Source organism: Dipodomys merriami, unplaced genomic scaffold (assembly GCF_024711535.1).
Source record: "Dipodomys merriami isolate MVZ:Mamm:240054 unplaced genomic scaffold, mDipMer1.0.p SCAF_9, whole genome shotgun sequence".
In the NCBI taxonomy this organism is placed as follows: domain Eukaryota; kingdom Metazoa; phylum Chordata; class Mammalia; order Rodentia; family Heteromyidae; genus Dipodomys; species Dipodomys merriami.
Window position 1 is genome coordinate 27,773,615 of NW_027206512.1, and position 20,855 is coordinate 27,794,469.

The window sequence follows — 20,855 nt, forward strand, 5'->3', positions numbered from 1 at the left end:
AGCATTTAGCATGTTTTACAAAGATGGATGATAAAAAGAAAAGAATGATATTTTATTATTTTCATAGTTTTTCCTTACTATATTCTATTAAAATTAGATACATATGTTAAAAATATATTTTTGCTAACTGTAGACATTTACTAACATATAATCACTTTAAACAACTTTGCAAATTTACAATTATTAAATCAAATAAATGCATTTATAAGCTAAAATATTCTGTTGAGTAATATTTTCTTTCATTTTATATTTACAGCTCATCACAATAAAATGTTATATATTAAGATTTTGCAATATCTTCATCATAATACCTGTTAATAAGCAATATTAATACTAAAAAGGTCAATACACAATGGAATTCTATGCTTCCATCAGAAAGAATGCCATTCCCCATTTGTTAGGAAATGGAAAGACTTGGAAAAAATTATATTAAGTGAAGTAAGCCAGGCCCAAAGAAACATAGGTCCCATGGTTCCCTTATTTGCAATAACTAGTGTATGTTTGAGCCAAGCAGAAAAGGTCAGATAAGTTGATGTTAGGCAAAATGAACCCCAAGATAAAGACTCAAATGTTTTTTCTTGCTTGCTATTGTTTCTAACATATTTATAAGATGGTTTCTTTGTTGCTTTGTATGTCCCTCCCCCACAGTATAACCCCTGCTTTTACTGTATTTGATGTCGGTATAATTTGTGGAGAGGAAGAGGAAAAACAAGTCGTTTAAATAAGGATACAGGTGGACCTGTTGCAACAATGAGAAGTACAAGTTGTCATGTCAAAAACGAAATTTACAACTTGGGGTGGGGGAGGGTGGGAGAGGATGGGAAGGGTAAACAAAGGAGGAGGCTACAATGCTTGATAAGAAATGTACTCACTATCTTGTCCATGTACAGTATTTTCACAATTAAAAAAAAAAAGACTTTTACCTCCCACAAATATATACCCAGCAGGGGTGACACTGAGAGCAATTGCATATCACTGGTACTGCCCCAGTTCTGGAGATATGGCTCAGAATTTTAACAACTGTTTCAAAGCAACCAATTACTTTTCCTTGCATTAAACAGAAAAACCTTTTTCTTGACCACAAATATAGTCATACAAGTCATCTTTGGATTGTATTGCACCTTCTAGTCTCACATTTTCATTTATTCCACTAAACATCACCATCGCTAAATCAACAAGAACACAGTCTATAGTAGAGCTATTTGTGTGTTTAAAACACAGGGTAAGATTTCTATAGTGTTTAATCAATTTTGCCAGCACCATTTACTGAAAAGGTTGTCTTTCTTCCATTTTTTTTTTTTTGAGCTCCTTTGTCAAAGATTAGGTGGCTCTATGTCTGTGGTTTCATTTCTGGGTCTTCAGTCCTATTGCATTGGTCCTCAGGTCTGTTCTCGTGCCAATAACAAGCTGTTTTTATTATTATGGCTTTGGAGTAGAGTTTGAAATTTGGAATTGATAATCCTCCCGCACTGTTCTTTCTGCTAAGAATTGTTTTTGCTATTCAGAGATCTGTATATATCATCCTTCACCAGAATCAACTCCAAGTGGATCAAAGACCTCAAAAAAAAAAAAAAGCAGACACTCTGTAAACATTACAGGAATGAATAGTAGAAAGCCTAGGGCTCCTTAGCACAGCCCCAACTTTTCTGAATATGGACCCAGAAACACACACAACAAAAGAAAAATCAAAGAAAGGTTGGACAAGTAGGTTGCATTAAACTGTAAAGCTTCTGCATGGCAAAGGACAGAGCTACCAAAATCAACAGAAAGCCCACAGATTGGGAGAAGATTTTCACTAGCCACACAACAGACAAGAGTCTCATATATAAAATATACTTGGAACTCAAAAATTAAATCCCCCAGCAACAAACCTTCAAAAGAACAACTGCCCCATTAATAAGTGGGCTAAAGACTTAAAGAGATATTTCTCTGAAGAGGAATGGCCAATAGACACATGAAGAAATGCTCAACCTCCCTAGCCATAAAAGAGCTGCAAATCAAAACAACATTGAGATTCCACCTAACCCTAGTTAGAATTGCTATAATCAAGAACTCTAATAACAACAGATGCTGGAGAGAATATGCCTGCATTGTTGGTGGGAATGTAAACTTGTTCAACCACTTTGGAAGGTAGTATGGAGGTTCCTCAAAAGACTCCACATAGAGCTCCCCTATGACCCGGCAATCCCAGTTTTGGGCATTTACCCAAATGATTAAAAACAAGGCTATCCTAAAGCTACCAGCACAACTATGTTTATTGCAACATTATTTACCATAGCTAAGATATGGATCCAACCCACATGCCCCTCTGTAGATGAATGGATTGAGACAAAGCTTTAATTTCCATAACAACACCATGAGGATTCTAATATATCCATTTTGAAGAAAACATGATAAAAATCAGAAACAATAATAACAAATAAAAAAACCAAGGAGGGTATTAAGAAATCACCCGATAGACATGCCACTAATAAAATAAAATTCAAAAATAAATCTTCCAGACCCTCCTAAGAACAATGAATATATTTGGCATCTGAATTTCCATCCTCTTCTTCCTTTCTCACTCCAGGCTTTTGTGATGATGTGAATCCTATACCGGACAGGTGAAGACAGATGTGGAGGACTGCCTCCATGCCCATCTCCTTGTCAAGAACTGCAGTAACATTTTTCAGAAGGTATGATGCCAGCATTTCATGATCTGTCAAGATCTTTGAACCCAAGAAGCTGAGATTACCTTTTCTGTTCAGCTCCATTTATGATATCAAAGCTTAAACTTGGGTATGGTCTGCTCAACTTGTAGGGACAATGCTCATTTTGTCTTGTTCCTAAAGTGGCTGTTTGATGTTGGGATAGGAAATCTGAGAACACCAAAACTAAAGCTACCATCCCTCTCACCATTAGGTTCCTCAGTTACTATGTGTGGACATGTGGCTGTGTATCCTGAGGGGCAACGCCAGCGTGTTCACAGCTCTGGGGAATTGTACTTCAAAGAGACATTCCACCTAGTCACTAAAAATTCACCTCTCCCCCCAAAAAACACTTTTAGGTGGGAATGGTCTAATATTTAGATTTGGTAAAAATTAAATAAGTAGTTTTCATAAATGTACATATATATGCATACACATGAATGTATATAAGTATATATACATGTATATATACAAATATATGTGTGAGTATAGAGCTATGTGTATGTATGTATATATGTATATATACATATATATATATATATATATATATATATACATTTACTACATACTACTAAATAAACCAGAATCTTTTTTTTCTTTTTTTTTTAAATTTAATTTTATTTTATTTGTGAACATACTGTACAGAGGAATTACAATTACATGGGCAGGATAATGCATACATTTCTTACCAAGCATTGCAGCCTCCTCCTTTGTTTACCCTTCACATCCTTTCCCAGCCTCCCCCCTCCCCCCCAATCCTAATCCTTCTCCTACCCCCCTTCCCCCCCACCGACATTGTAAAGCTCATTTTCGACATGACAACTTGTACTTCTCATTGTTGCAACAGGTCCACCTGTATCCTTAAACAACTGGTTTTTCCCCATCTCCTCCACAAGTTATACTGACATCAAATATACTGAAAGCAGGGGTTATACTGTGGGGGAGGGACATACAAAGCAACAAAGAGATAATCTTATAAATGCGTTAGAAACACATGCATGAAAAAAAAAACATTAAAATACACATCTAAGGGTTCATTTTCCTGACATCACATTATCTGACCTTTTCCGCTTGACTCATACATATATTAGATATTACAAATAAGGGAAACCATGGGACCTATGTTTCTTTGGGCCTGGCTAACTTCACTTAATATAATTTTTTCCAAGTTTTTCCATTTCCTAACAAATGGGGCAATGTCATTCTTTCTGATGGAGGCATAGAATTCCATTGTGTATATATACCACATTTTCTTGATCCATTCATCTACTGAGGGGCATCTGGGTTGGTTCCATATCTTAGCTATGGTAAATAATGCTGCAATAAACATAGTTGTGCTGGTAGCTTTAGTGTGGTCTTGTTTGTAAACATTTGGGTAAATGCCCAAAAGTGGGATTGCTAGGTCATAGGGGAGTTCTATGTGAAGTCTTTTGAGGAACCTCCATACTGCTTTCCAAAGTGGTTGAACAAGTTTACATTCCCACCAACAATGAAGTAAGGTTCCGTTCTGTCCACATCCCCTCCAGCATCTGTTGTTGTTAGAGTTCTTGATTTTTGCTGTTCTAACTGGAGTGAGGTGATATCTCAATGTTGTTTTGATTTGTATTTCTTTTATGGCTAGGGATGGTGAACATTTCTTCATGTGTCTATTGGCCATCCTTCTTTCTTCTTCAGAGAAGTTTCTCTTTAAGTCTTTCGCCCACTTATTTATTGGGCAGTTGTTTCTTTGAGGATTTGTTGTTGGGGGTTTAATTTTTTGAGTTCCAAGTATATTTTAGATATGAGACCCTTGTCTGTTGTATGGCTAGTAAAGATCTTCTCCCAATCCGTGGGCTTTCTATTGATCTTGCTAGCTATGTCATTTGCCCTGCCGAAACTCTGCCACTTTATGCAATCCCATTTGTCCAACCTTTCTTTGATTTGTTGTGTTTCTGGGTCTCTATTCAGAAAATTTCAGCCTGACCCAAGGAGACCTAGGGTTTCTCCTATTCCATCCTGTAATGTTTTCAGAGTGACCAGAATCTTTTTGTAAATTTTTATTTTTTTGTCAGTGGTGAGGCTTGAACTCTGTACCTGAGTGCTGTCGCTGAGCTCTTCAACTCAAGGCTAGCACTCTACCACTTGGACCACAGCACCACTTCTGGTTTTCTGGTGGTAAGAGTCTCATGGACTTTCCTGTAGTGGCTGGCTTTAACCATGATCCTCAGATTTCAGCTTCCTGAGTTGCTAGGATTACCGGCATGAGCCACCAGTGCCAAGCTAAACAGGAATTTCTTGCATGAGAAATATCAAGCCAGACAAATGTCTGGTGAGAACAGCCATACATCAAATTTAATGTTGTGACTATCAGTCATCTTTCTTTTTTCTTTTTTCCCCTCTCTTTTTCTTTTTTTAATTTTTTATTGTGAAAATACAGTATAGAGGAGTTACAATTATGTGGGCAAGATAATGAGTACATTTCTTATCAAGCATTGTAGCCTCCTCTTTTCCCCTACCCCACCCTTCCCACCCTCTCCTCACCTTTCTTCCCTATCCCCCCCCACACCAAAGTTGTAAAGTTCGTTTTTTCGACATAACGACTTGTACATCTCATTGTTGCAATGGGTCCATCTGTATCCCTATTTAAATGATTTGTTCTTTCCCTTCCCCTCCACAAATTATACCAACATCAAATACAGTGAAAGCAGGGGTTATACCGTGGGGGAGGGACATACAAAGCAACATAGAAACCATCTTATAAATATGTTAGAAACAATTGCATGAAAGAAAAAAAATATTTGAATACTTATCAGTCATCTTTTCATTAACATCTTTTAGCAAAGAGGTTTATTATTCACTGTTCTAGAGACTCAAAATCTAAATGCCATTATTCAGGATAAACAAAGCAACTTTGGCTGTATTACTTCCTTGATGAAGCAAGAGTGGAGGATATGTGTAAGCTGGCAATTTCAACTTGGATACCAACTAACAGAAAAATAAGGTCAGATCTGCTTCTTTTATAACCTTTAGATAAGCACTTTAGTGGCATCACAGAAGAAATATTTCTTCTACTTAGCTAACTTGTAGACTTCCATTGGGCTATATCATTTAAGAGTTCCACTATAAGCTAATATCAGCACCCTAAATACTAATCATCCAAACACATAAACCCTTGAGAGACATCCATATTAAGAAGTGCAGCCACTTTTAAAATCATAATCTCAGTTCCTCAAAATGTTAAATGCAGAGTTACCACTTGCCATAGTAATTCTACTTCTAGTTTTATACCAAAGAGAAGTGAAAATATGTCCAAAATTTAGAATAACTATTCTTCCTAGTAACATTATTCCCAATATCTAAAAGGTGGAAAATACCAAATACACATAAATGGAATGGTGAGTGGATAAACAAAATGTGGCAGAAACACAAAAACACAATGGACCATTATTTGACTAAATTATTGGTAACATGATACCAGGAAAACATAAAACTATAAAACTTGCTTTGTATGTATGTCCTTTCCTCACGGTATAACCTCTGCTTACACTGTATTTGATGTTGGTATAATTTGTGGAGGGAAAGGGCAAAAACAAATCGTTTAAATAGGGATACAGGTGGACCCATTGCAACAATGAGATGTACAAGTCGTTATGTCGAAGAACGAACTTTACAACTTTGGCAGGGGCAGGGGTGGGGGTGGGGGGGCGGCGAGGGGAGATGGGAAGGAATGGGAAGGGAAAACAAAGGAGGAGGCAGGAATGTTTGATAAGAAATGAACTCATTGCCTTGCTCATGTAATTGTAAGTCCTCTGCACGGTATTTCACAATAATAAAAAAAATAAAAAATGATCTAGATGAGACAAGGCCACTTCTTTTCTAACTCAATATTAATTGAATAAATAATCTCTTGGGATACATAAAAAAATCTTTCAAAGAAAAGAGATTTCCATTTTAAAGCTCACATATTAGAGGGTTCCTTCTACATGTGATTTCAAGAAAATAAAAGTTATAGAGAAAAGTGGATTTGTGTTCACATAACTCTGGGGAAAAACAAGCAATGGAAGTAATAAAGGATAGTTAGTGTTTGTTTTATTTTTTTGGTAATGGAAATACTTTAAAATTGATTTCAATAATGACTATGCAAGTCTTTGACTATTAAACTATAATACTGTGCACAACAAAAAATATTGGGTTGTATATTTAAATTGATTGAACTGTATAGTCTGTAATTTATACCTCAACAAAATTACTACAAAACTTACACAAGAGCATATTTTCATAAATTGTAGGAAATTTTAAGCATAAAAGAAATATGGCTATGTTATTTATCATCAGTCTTTTAAAGGATAAACCATTATCAGTGAATAATGTTTTATTTAAAACTAGTTTTATTGGTTTTAAAAATCAAATATAAAATAGACACCATATGTTTTCTTCAGGCATTAAGGCTTGAGCTCCAGGTCTCATAGGTTTGCTTGATTTTCACTCAAAGCTGGCACTCTACCACTTGAGCCACCCTTCCACTTCTAGATTTTTGCTGGTAAATTGAGAAAAAGTGTCTCTCAGATTTGTTTGCCTAGGCTGGTGCTCAACATTGATCCTTAGATTTCAGCCTCCTGAGTATCTAGGATTATAGGCGTGAACTACCTGACTCTAGCTATATCATATTTCCTCATACAGATTTTAGTTTATAGAACTAGACATTTTTCACTAATATTCAAATAATTGAATTTGATATTGAAGGTTGAAAATGCATGCAATTTTTGTTCATGTTATCCTTTGATTATGAAGCTTTCCCTGCATTTGGGAATGTTCATTTTTCCCTAACAGGACAATCTGAACCCCAGGAGGCAGATTTAGTTTGACATTCACTGCTTTCATGTGCATGCATCTCAACCTTAATATCTCTTAAGTAGAGTTTATTTTGCAGAGAATCTGTTTATCTAGCATTAGTCCATGGCTAAACTAGAAGTGTAATAAGAATGCATAAATTACAAATGCATAGTGCATCCCTGAATATTTGAACATGTCTTCAAGCAGTAGAGCAATTTGATCCTTATAATCCAGTTTACTTTTTTTTCCCTGAGAGAAAAGGTCATGGTTATCTAGGATTTATTTCATCTGCAATTTTCACATGACAAAATTTACTTTTAAGTTTAAAATAATGTTGTTTCAGTCCCTGGTGCCTGTGTGTGATGAGAGTTGGAAAAGCAGACAGAACAGAAACCATCTAATCTTGGCATGGCATTTGCTTTCCATTTTCCTTAGTGTGCACTGGTGGGGTATTACTGAATGTTAAATCCTTGTCAGAGCCACCTGTGCTGAAAGTCCATTTCTTTCATGGTAAATAAATTGAATTTGAAGTCCAGTCATGTTTATCTAATTTTTAAATTACTGATTAGTAGTTATTTCTTGGTATCTTTATATTTTCCTCTATGGCTGGTCCTAAGCTAAGAAACACTGAATTTTCAACAGATTAATGTTACAATTATTTATCAATATATATGTAAACATATATCTGGTCATATGCATACACACAAATGAATTAGCTGAAGTAAGATATGTATAGGATAGAATTCCAATAGTGTAATTCCTTTAGAAAACTAATGTGTAGTTTAACAAAATGAATTGCAGGAAGCTGGTATTTGAGGTAGTAGGGTGCAGCAAAATTCTAGGGAAGGGGACAGATGAATAGAGCAAAGGTGGAAGAATGTAGTCATAACATTCAATATATATGTGTGAAAATTTAACTAGTACTGAGTGGGTTTGGGGGATGAGGGAGAGTGATGAGAGTGGTAACACTGATCAACATGCCTTGTACTCATACTGGCAGGTTGAAAGCCCTTTGGACAACCACTTAAAGATAATAAAATGAACTGAAGTACAGTTGATTCAAGAGAGAACTCAAGTAATTCCTTGGAAAGTCAAAGTTAATGTTCAGCAAAATAAAACATCAGAAAGGGAGTAATCAATAGGAGTGGATCAAGGGGAAACAGTGGCAAATGAAGAGGAAAAAGGGAAGAAATGCAGTCAAAAATCCAATTTACATTAGGAAGAGTGATGTAGGGAATGATAGGGCAGGGAGAGGTATGCCTGCTGAAAGAGATAACATTGATCAAGATGCACTGCATTCATAAGCTATTTTGTTAAATGGCAGTTTCTTTGACAACTACTTAAAGGTAGTTTAAAAATGAAAAAAATAAGATTATAATAATTTAAAAATAAAGTATATATATAAAACATAAAGTATAGTCAGGAATACATTATTTTCCCTAGAAAACAAAGGTTTAAATCTTTACTTGGGGAATGTAATTCCCCCTTCCCACAGTGAAGAGTGGATCCAAATTATATACACTACTTAGTATCATTCTATTCTTTCCCTGTTCCTATTTACAAAAGTTCTGAATCTCTGGCAGTAATACCTTCTCCATCTTTGAGGATAACTCATAAACTTTGTTTATTTAAGTACTTATCAGGTGTATTTTTCTGTGACAAATAGATTTAAAATGTATAACAAACTTTAAAATAAAGTATTTTGAACTTCCCCTAAAATTGGAAGTATATATTCAAGACAGAATTATTATAAAGAGATCATTCTTGTCAGAATGTGTGGGGAATTACATGGATTGAAATAGCCATATTTGTGCTTAGGAAAGATGATTAGCATCTGAAAAAAGTTTTAAAAATACTTTCAGTATATCTATACTTGCATTTCAGATTCCAATTCTGAAATTGCTTTAGGAAGATGTGAAATATTACAGGAAATGAAAATAGAACAACGCAGAGGTTAAGAGAGGAAATCTGCCATTGTTGGACCCATCTATTGGCACAGTTTTCTATCTGTTGTTACACTTTTTAATGGTACACCTCTTTATCAGCCTGACAAACCCAGTTGTTGTTTAGACAGAAATTTATTTCTGATCTCATTTGAAAGCTTTAGGAAAATAGTCTTTCTCTCTTGTACCTTGTTTTTCCCATCCTGTGAGAAAATGTTCCATATCTTTTTGACAATTTGTAATGTGACACATACACATATCCATTCACAATTATACACAATTACAAAAAATGTAAACTCATGAATCAGTTTCAGGTTTTTTTTCTTTTTCTTGGCAGTGCTAGGGCTTAAGCTCCTGCCTCTGAGCTTCCAAAGGAGGCCACTTACCACTTGAGGCACATCACTAATCCTCTGCTTTGCTTATTGTTCAAATACAGTCTTTCTTTTCAACTAGGCTGGCCTAGACTGTACTCCTCTTATTTATGCTTTCCTGGTAGCTGGGGAGGATTAGAACAAAAGTGCAACTATAAATTGCTTTTTTGTTTTTTTTAATAGTAAAAATACTGTACAGAGAGGTTACAGTTACATGAGCAAGGTAATGCACACATTTCTTATCAAGCATTGTTGCCTCCTCCTTTGCTTTTCCCCTACCATCCCTTTTTAATATTTTTTTCTTTTTCTTAATTGGATGGGTGTTACTGATTCCTCAGTGGTGACTTGGGAACACCAGTCAGGTAGGCAGAAGGTGCACCACACCATGCTGGTAATGGACAAAGTTTATTGGAACACCACATGCTTATATAGCATATAGGGATGTGAGGTAAATCTTCAGTCAAGGGGCAGAAAGTTAATCTTAAACAATTTTACAGGAGCCCAGACAATGATGGAATAGCTAATTCTTGTCAACAAATGTGGTTGTAACAACAATAGTTGTAAAGAGTATGCAAGGCACAGGTGAGTACACAAAGGAAGTCTTTAGACATGGTTTTACAGGGTTAAAGGGAGGAGCCTGCACAAATGGCACTTCCAGCAAATCTTCATCTGAATCTGGCAGCTGGGCATGGGACCTTAGCCCTGACTTGGCAGAAGAGAATCCCTCTTCCTCCCCCAGAATGAATGCATGCCAGTGTATGCACCCTCAGATGGGGTCAAGCGAGTTAATACTTCCGACAGTTGGAATGGAGTATCATCAACTTTTTGCATGGTCTTGACTGTGATCCTCCTAATCTTAGTATATTGATGAGGGAGGATTACAAGCTTGGGTCATTGTTCTTGGCTCTAAATCACGTGTTAAAATAACCGTGATGACTGGTTTACTGGTAACAGCTTTAACAAATGTAATGTTGATACTTAATTGTCCTTGCAAAGGTATTATGAGGTGAAACTTTTAGAGGAAATTAGAGAACTCCACTTCATTTTTTAATTTTTATAAGGCTTTAAGTACAAAATATGTTTTCTTTTAAGTGTTATCTTTATTGTAAAGCCGATGTACAAAGGGGTTGCAGTTACATAAATCAGGTATTGAATACATTTCTTTTGAACAGTGTCACCACCTCATTTTTTTCTTCCAAGATTTTCTCCCCCCACAAAAAATTGGGTAGTTTATTTTCAACATAGTGCTGAGTGAATATCACTGATGAATTATTTCACACTTTGTTACACCATTTCTATGCTTCCCTTTCCCCTCATTAAATCAGATAATCTTACATATGAGACAAAAGGTATAGAAATAAAAAAGAGTATACATTTTTCCAAGTCTTTCCATTTCCTAACAAATGGGGCGATGTTATTCTTGAGAGCTTGTTTGGAGGTTCTAGCAGGGGAGCGCAGCTACTGGTATACCCTTGACTGAAGACCGGTCTTCCTCTATCGTGGATGGTCGTCCTCTTCCACCGAGCACGCAGCTTCTGGAGGGAGGCACATGGAGCAGTGAGGGAGGAAGGGGACACCCGCCTAGCCAGCCAGATCAGCCAAATCAACCCTGGCAATCAATGGGGTGTCAGATGTCGCAGCCAGATTGCCCTCACATCCGACCATGTTATTCTTTCTGATGGAGGCATGGTTTCTCTTATTTGCAATAATTAGTATATGTCTAGGACAAGCAAAAAAGGTCAAAACTATGTACATATGACCATATAAGATGATGTTAAGTGATGTTAAGTGAATTGAACCCCAAGACAAGGACACAACTGGTTTTTTCTTTCTTGCTATTGTTTTTAATGTACTTATAATGCACTATGTGATTCTCTTATTCCTTTTGTATGTTCTTCCCCCATGGTATAACCCTTGATTTCACTGTATCTAATTCTGGTGTCCTGCATCTTGTATATACATTCTTATAAATTGGGGAGGGGAAAGGATATAACAAAATGCTTAAATAAAGATACAGGTTGACCCAATGTAATAATGAGATGTACAAGACACTACGTTGAAAATAAACCTAACAATTTCGGGGTGGGGGGAGGAGGAATTGGAATGTGGGGAGGGAAGGGATGGTAGGGGAAAAACAAAGGAAGAGGAAACATTGTTTGATAGGAAATGTACTCATTGCCCTATTCATATAACTAACCTCTTTGTACAGTATTTTTACAATAAAAATATTATATAAAAGAAATAAAAAAAACAGTGAGAGAAGGGAAGAAAACAAAACAAACAGAGCTACAAAAAGTAAAATTAAAAAACCTCTTGATTCCACATCTTGGATTTCATTTCAATGAACATGATTTTATACGATCTTATGCACATAATTATTGAACCACTGAGTTCCTCTCTTAAGAATATCCTCTTTTGGTCTCATTGTGTGGATTTTTATAGAGTGCATTTATTATGTTCAAGTGTATTTTTTTCTTTTACTATCCATTGGGTTTACTTAAAGATTTATGGCCACATTCTAATTATTACAAAGAAAGACTATAATATAATAAATGATACAATTTACAATGCAATTATCTAACTTAATACATTTTCTTACTTTTTTTTCTTTTCTTTTTTTGGTCATGGGGCTTGAACTCTGGGCCTGGGTACTATCCTTCAGCTCTTCAGCTCAAGGCTAGCCCTCTACCACTTGAGACATTGAGCCACTTCTGGTTTTCTGGTGGTTAATTGGAGATAAGAGTTTCATGGGCTTAACCTTTTTGAACTTATAGTTAAATAATATTTTTAGAAACTAAAATCTATTTTCTTGAAAATAGCATATTAGCTATGTTTGTTTATGCACAAACGTAATGAAATGCTAAATGCAATGAACAAATATAAATGAGTACACAATGTAATGCACAAACCTAAATGAATTTTTAGTTATCTATATAACTTCACATGAAAATATTACCTAATTTTGAAAATTCATTTTAATCTATTACATTGCCTAATTTTACATAAAAATTCAAAGACAGGAAATACACATAAGTTTAACACTAATTATGAATTTTTGGTTGCAAAAGTACAGCAATCTTTTAAACTCTTGTTTTTCCTTCCATGTATTGTGTTCATTAAAACAAACATTCAACAATTTAAAATAACTTAAATATACTCTAAATAATAGTAAATGACCGCTTATAGGCTTACATAAATACTATAGCAGAATTGAGAAAAGCAATAAGAAAAGCAATTCATTACCTGTAAAAAAAATATAGCCTAAAAGTAAGTCTGTTTTTATAATGATAAAACCATTGGTAAATAATAAAAGAAAAAAATTTAAAAAGCTCCTATGTAACTTTCTCAGAGTGTTTAAACTGAGTCAACAGATATTGCTTGACCTTTCTCTTCAAATGTAGCTAACTCTGATTAAACAATCTACAGTCAAATGAGAACACATTACTTTAAATAGAATTAGGGTGCTTTATGAAGAATATAATAATTATACCATTTGTGAATCACTATGTAGAATTAATATGGAGGTGTAAGCATTAAGCATTCTGAATAATAAACTGAAATCATAAATTTCTATTATCACTGTTTCAGGTTTTGAATATTTTATTAATTAATCAACTCAGTATTAAAATCATGATAAGATCCATAACAATTATGTGGTAATTTTCTCCAACATACATTCAATGTTCAAATCTGGATTAAAGTGTAGAACTGAAAAAGGCAAGTTATTCCATGATGTTACATAGACCTGTCTTGAGGACTTGCCAACAAAAAGCTGCAAGAATGAAAAATGCTATGATATGTATCAATGTGGAGATGCTAATTTCTGATTTTTGTCGTAGATTTTTATTTTTATATTAACATCTGCTTCTGAATGTGACAAGTGGATATGGGAATTGGGGCAGGGCACTCCCAATTGAGTTAATGGACGCTACATTATCTCACATTAAAAAAAAAAAAAGTTGGTTTTCAAAATTCACTGCTAATATCTGTGTCACAGATTTTCCCAAGAGGGAATTCCCTGTGGTTTACAATGGGATATAGCCAATGTGAATAGTACTTTATACTCTCCTATATGAACAGATGGCCCAGCAGAGGGTTTTACTCCAGAGATTTCGGCTTGATTCTGTGTTATACTGGGTGGACAGAGATAATAACCATGGAAGCTGCAAATCTCCTAATGCACATGAGGGAGATAAGAAATGGGGAGACACATCAAGATAGGGAGAATTTGCAAGACAGCAGCTATATCTGGCATCTACAAAATGGCATTTAAGAAGATTAAAATGATGGACTGGAGAAAATAGAAGTTAATTACGGAGGGCCACGAGAGTAGTCAAGACAATTATCTGCAGAATTTATTGCAGTAGGTAGAGTCCAGTGAATAAAAATAAAATAGAGAATGAAATTATGACCATTTTAAGAAATGGTTATGTATTGAAAAGTCAGTATTTAAAAATTCTTATCTTTTTTCAATTCTACTAATTTAAACACTTTTTTTTTATTGAGTAAGTATATATTTTGGCTCTCAACAACTTTCTGTGCCATCATTATGATTGCTAATTTAATGACCTAAACATTTGATATGTGTTCAATAAGTTCTGGTATGAAAGTCACATTTATAACTTTTCAAAATACCTATTAATAGGAAAGCAGGAAATCTGCTTTACCTTTGCAACCTTAACAACTATATTATAGGTAGTTGAGTACTTGCTATATCTCAATAAATTAGTAAAATATGTCAATAACAGTAAATAGATAGGCAATTTAATTTTATATATAAAAAGCTATGTAAATGTATATGCATAATGTATATAAAAATATATAATAAAAATTTATATATCAGATACATATTTCCTATAAATACAGGGAAAATAATATCTATTTCTTTGAAAATAACATTTTAGCTTTATTTTTCTATGTTCATATCATTTCTGAGTCTTGGTTTATTCCAGTCTAGAACTGATAACACTATATATTCCTAGAATATGAAACTGAGGTTACATTTTTTTCAAATAATTCCACGAAGCTAGTACTACTCTATTACAAAATCCTCACAAAGAAAAATATAGACCAGTATAATTTGTAATTTATATACAACACCTACTGTTTAAAAGGAAATATATTCATTACCTGACTTACATAACTGTAACCTCTCTGTACATTACCTTTACAATCCAAAAAATACAATTAAGCAATATATTGAATGAGTTATACATCTGAGTAAAGTGAAGCTCATGCTAGATATGTAAAACAATTTCAACATTCAAAATTCAGTCAATGTAATACTTCATATTTATAGGCCAAAGATATGCATTACATTCAGGGACTTAAAGGCTGTTTGGTCTTGGTTCTCAAAATTGTATATGTGTGTAGCACATTTACTGTAACAGTTCTACCAAGATTACTGTATTGAGAGTTATACTTATTTGGAAAATTATATGGAAAAGAAAATAAAGTAGGAAAACTGAGGTGAGAGAAATCATTTTATGAAGTTTCAACACTTGCGATCGAGCATGACTGTATTATATATAAACAATAAGCAATAGATAAAAGAAGCAAAATAGAGAATCTAGAGCTAGAATTATACAATAATTTTAAGTAAGATTTTTTACTTTACAAATAACTTTAACAGAAAATTTAATCTTTTGACAAATAGTATTGGGAAAATAATGGCCAAAAAAGTAGTTTTAATATCAATTGCATTTTTAACACTGATCACACTAATATAGAATACCAACTCAAATTTAAAAAATATAAATCTCAAAACTATAGCACAGTGGTTTACATAAGCAATTCTTTTACTTGATTTCAAAACATTTGCTAACTTATATTTTGTCAAAATTATTTTTGTATGAAAGGGAATTTCATAGATAAATCAAAGGACAAAAACCTGAAAACTACCATGCAGAGAAAAAATATTTTATATCCGATTACATTTTTAACAATGAAAACATCTAAAAATATGAACTCATAATAAATTTTAAAACAGACCAAATTTAAAATACATAAAACAGATTTGATTGATGAGAATACATAGAGGACAAATAAGCACATGAAAAGTTGCTCAATATCATTATATATTAAATAAATATTAATTTAAAATAATCTAATTACTTGGCAAGTGAACTAAAGGGATATTTTTCAAATGAAGCAATACAAATGGCCAATAATACTCATATAGTGGAGTACTTGTAATGAATGTGTAATTTCTGGTTCAATCCTCAATACCACAAAATAGAAAAAAAAGATAATTAACTCTGATAAGGCACAGTGATCGCTCTTTAGCATAAGAATATCAGACAAATAAAGGGATTGTTCATATAAAAACCATATATGTGTGTGTGTGTGTGTGTGTGTGTGTGTGTGTGTGTGTGTGTGTGTGTTTCTGCTGGTTATGGGGCTTGAACTCTGGGCCTGAGCACTGTCCCTGAGCGATTCAGCACAAGGCTAGAGCTCTACCAGTTGAGCTACAGCACCACTTCTAGTTTTCTGGTGGTTTATGAGATAGCTAAGAGTCTTGCTTTGAACGCCGATCCTCAGATCTCAGCCTCCAGAGTAGCCACCGGTGTGAGCCACCGGTGCAGAGCTTAAAAAAAACATTTTTATTTTGAAGTTTTCTTTATGTGTATAGATGGCCAATCTCCTTTTACATCAAGTGTAAACTCCCTGATAAAAAGCTAAACACACACAAATTCACACATATGCACATACAAACATGCAAACACAGACTTTGGGGCCATTTTTTAGTATTTGTCAGAGAATTGTGAGAAAATGTCAAATATCATATCGTGATAGACAGATTTCTTAAATAATATAAGCCACAATTTCAGAATGAATATCGATTTACTTGGAAATATTATAAAAACAAAAAGTTTGGCAACTTAGACCGGGTTTTACAAATATATGCAATTTTATATCCTTATATTTTCCAGTAAATAATTAAGCACCATAAATATTTAATATAATCTAATGAATGATAAAAGGCATTTAAGCCAATTTCCCATATTTGTATATTTAAATATAAGAAAGAGTTTCATCTTAATCCTCAATCATAATGGACATACAATTCAGTAAGGAAGATGTTGAAAATGGCATGATGGCAAGCTTTATAATGGATAATATTTAAGTGAATTACTATATTTTCTCATTTTATTTTTCTTTTTCAAGTTGCCCATCATTTGAAGACTCAGTGTTTGCAATCTACTTGTTTTCCTAGAAAGGAGTCACTTTATTTAATTTTCAATAATTTAATCAAGAACTATATTGAATGTGTCCAACAGTGTCAATCCATATACATTCATACTGTTCAAAGAGGCTTGTTAGCATTTAGGGGACAATGGGTAAATGAGTACTATGGGATAGTACATCCTGAAAACTATTTTCTACTGTCTACATCATAATATTCATCACAATGTGAATGTATGAAAATTTCCTGGCTAGGTGAATTTTCAAATTCATTATTACAGAAATTCTACTTCTCTTGCTACTAGACATTATGATTTAGAGAGGAAATATTTCTTTCTATTGTTTTTAAGTAATTGTATAATGGAGATGCCTTTCAATAAAGCAGTTTTGGATACAGTGTGGTCACTCACCCCTTTGAGCCTTCTCACCCCTAATACCCAACTCCCTTTCACTCATTTTTCTTAATTTTGTAGGATATACATTGACTTTTTAGTGTATTTTCTCTCTTTTTCTCTTTATTTCTTAATTGATGTGAATTGTATGTTGAGTTGAATGGTTCTTTTTGAGGACAGTATCAAGTAATTAACATAGCTTTCAGAATATCTGTAATGTGATACTTGTTGCATGGAAGTTTGAGCACAAAATGTAGTGCTCATATTTTATTTGTATTAACTTGTTATATTAAACCAAATTTTCCAATTGACACTTCTCATTCCGGGAATGAATGCAGCCACTGTGAATATAGAGGGGTACTTTTTACAAAACTTGCAAGTGTGAAAACACTGTTTCATAAAAACAGCAAGGAAGAATATGCTGATTTTGTTTTTCTTGTACCATTCAGCCTCAAAAGACATAAGCATGCAAAGCATAAACTTTAAGGTAAAGGAGCACATCACTGAGTGCACTGAAATACACCAAGCTCTCCTTATTGACAGATTCATTACATGGGTTAAGTTATAAATTTAAAAAATTAAAACAAAAATTTGAAATCACCTCCCATTCATTACAGAGGGCTGTTGATCCCGCGAAGATTTCAGGTGGCACCATATTGTATAGTTAATTGTATTCAAATCATTGTGTTATCTTCTGTATGTTTCCTTGCCCTTAATTTTGGGAAAAGTTTCATTCCCCAAAACAAAGTGGTGTTCAAAAGGCAAGGCAAAAAATTATAGCAATCCCTCAAGCCAAAAAAAGGGCATCGATTGTGCGTAATCTAAGTGGTAAATTTATTTTGTAATGTCATGGAAAGCAGCCTGTCTTTAGCAGAATGTAGGTGTTATGGAATAAATCAATCAGCATTCACAGCATTCCCAATAAAGAGCATGAAGTCAGATGTAGACTGGGTTGAGCACTATTAATGTATGATGGCTATATAGCTTACTCCATGTAGTTTCAATTTATGAATGTGTAGAACTTCTTATACTTTGGGTATAAGTGAGGTTGAGTAATTTTATAGTTCTGAATTGTGAATCCTGAGTTTTTATTCTCTGGTACTCCTTGGATTCAGATACCATTTTGGATACCTATAGTATACAGGGGTCTTCCATCTAGTTTGTCTGGCAGTCTAGAGTGATTGATTCAAATCATTACTTAATCTCTTTTTTTTGGTCCGTCATGGGGCTTGAACTCTGGGCTTGGGCGCTGTACCCTGCTCTTCAGCTCAAGGCGAGCGCTCTACCTCTTGAGCCACAGCGCCACTTCCAGTTTTCTAGTGGTTTATTGGAGATTAAGGGTCTCACGGACTTTCCTGCTCGGGCTGGCTTTGAACCGCGACCCTCAGATCTCAGCCTCCTGAGAGGCTAGGATTACAGGCATGAGCCACTGGGGCCCAGCTTTTTACTTCATCTTTAAATATTACAGTAATTTATTTCATAAAATTTGAAAACAGAAGATGTTTACCATCATTAAAGCAGTTCTAACATTTTAAATATTGGTAGAAAATAACAATCTTTTTTTTGTTTTCAATATATGAATTGCTTTTGGCCTTCATTTTTAACTCATTGAGTAGTAGTTAATGAAAGGAAATCAAAATAAATGTTAACCTTAGTAAAAATAGCCAGAAAATTATATTTGAATTTATTGTAGGATGATCAAGTCAAATAAATATGATTTTGGTGTCTACTAAATTGGAGCATATAAAAAATCACTTCATTCTTCTCCATCATGAAAATCTGTTTGTTGAAAGCAGAAAATTAAATTCACTTTTAAAGAAAGAAAATTATCTTTAAAGTAGGATCTGGACAATGTAAGCAAGATCAAGATTTTATATATCTAGTAGAAAGGATCTAAATGCACTGTCACTTAGATTAATATGTTTATCTGGAAAATCTTTTGTAAATGTTAATTAGACTGTTTCAAGTTATACACTAGGAGTTATTTTATTTTTCAACTCACAGGAGTATCTCTTTGAATATCTGTTTATACAGATTCAAGGACAATATATATTGTAAAAGTTGTAAAATGTGGGGAAGATAATACAAAGATTTAGGAAATTATGGGTAGAAATGAAAGCCATTGACAATTATGAGATTGAAGGTATTATCTCTACACTTATAGTTTGTAAAGGCACATATTCAAGCAAAATAATTATTATTAATCTTGGATTGATACTTGTGATTTGACAAGAGACAGCTATCAAATATAGTGTATTTGATAAATGTTATGTTCATATATATGCCCAGATACATCATTGAAACAACTAACAATAAAATTGTAGGTTGATGTAGTTAGTCAGCAGTTAATTGTTTTACTAAAATATTTTCATCTGAGATTGAACACACTGAATCTGTATGTATACATGGAAACTACTGGTAATTTCTCAATATATACATTTGATGGAATATGATAAACATCATTTCTTCAACCTAATAGAACACATTTCAAATGCTGAACAGTTACTTAATGGTATAGTTATAGAAAACAGATATTATTTTTATTATTTTCCATTGAAAAGTCCATATGTAGAACTTTTAATGTAATAAGGCTCACATTATTAAAAACTACCTATGAAAAAAACTTGAGGGAAAATATCTATTATGTAAAATAATACACTATTGCTTTTAACTTAAATACTAGATATTGTATTACAAAGCATATTTAAATCAAATGTATTGAGAAATTATTTGACCACTGTATCTGTATAGGGACACAATTTGCATTTACTTTACCTTAAGAAAGGCTGGTTTTATTTCATTCTGATTTTGTGTCTTATATAAGAAACATATTTTTTTTTTGTCAGTCGTGGGGCTTGAACTCTGGGCCTGGGCGCTGTCCCTGCACTCTTCAGCTCAAGGCGAGTGCTCTACCGCTTGAGCCACAGCGCCACTTCCGAGAAACATACTTTGATTGCCGATTAAGAAGTCATTTATCATGACAGTATTTCATTGTGGCAAGATCCTTGAGATCAAACCAACTTATATGGAAATAAAATTTTTGCTCACAAATTCATAGGCTTATTTTCTGCACTCTAATGCATTGTTTCCGAGTTTGTACAGTACATCATGTTGGTAGCATGGGCCTGAAGAAGCCTGTTAACCATGGTAGAAATGAAGACAATAGGAACACAAGAGTGACCTGGATTCCAATATCTACTTCAAGGTCAAACTCCCAATAGTTTACTTACTTCCACCACACTTCTAAAGGTTCTACCACTTCATAATAGCATCACAGGGTGTTGACAAGACCTCTAACACAGAGACCATTGGAAAAACCTTAGTATTCAGCTATAGCATCACCTTAGCTACTACCATTTTTCTCTACCATATAGTATCTTCACAGTCCTATCTTCCTAAAAAGTTTTTATTATAATCTCACTAAAATAGCTCTTACACTCACAATAACATCATAGCAGGTTTCTT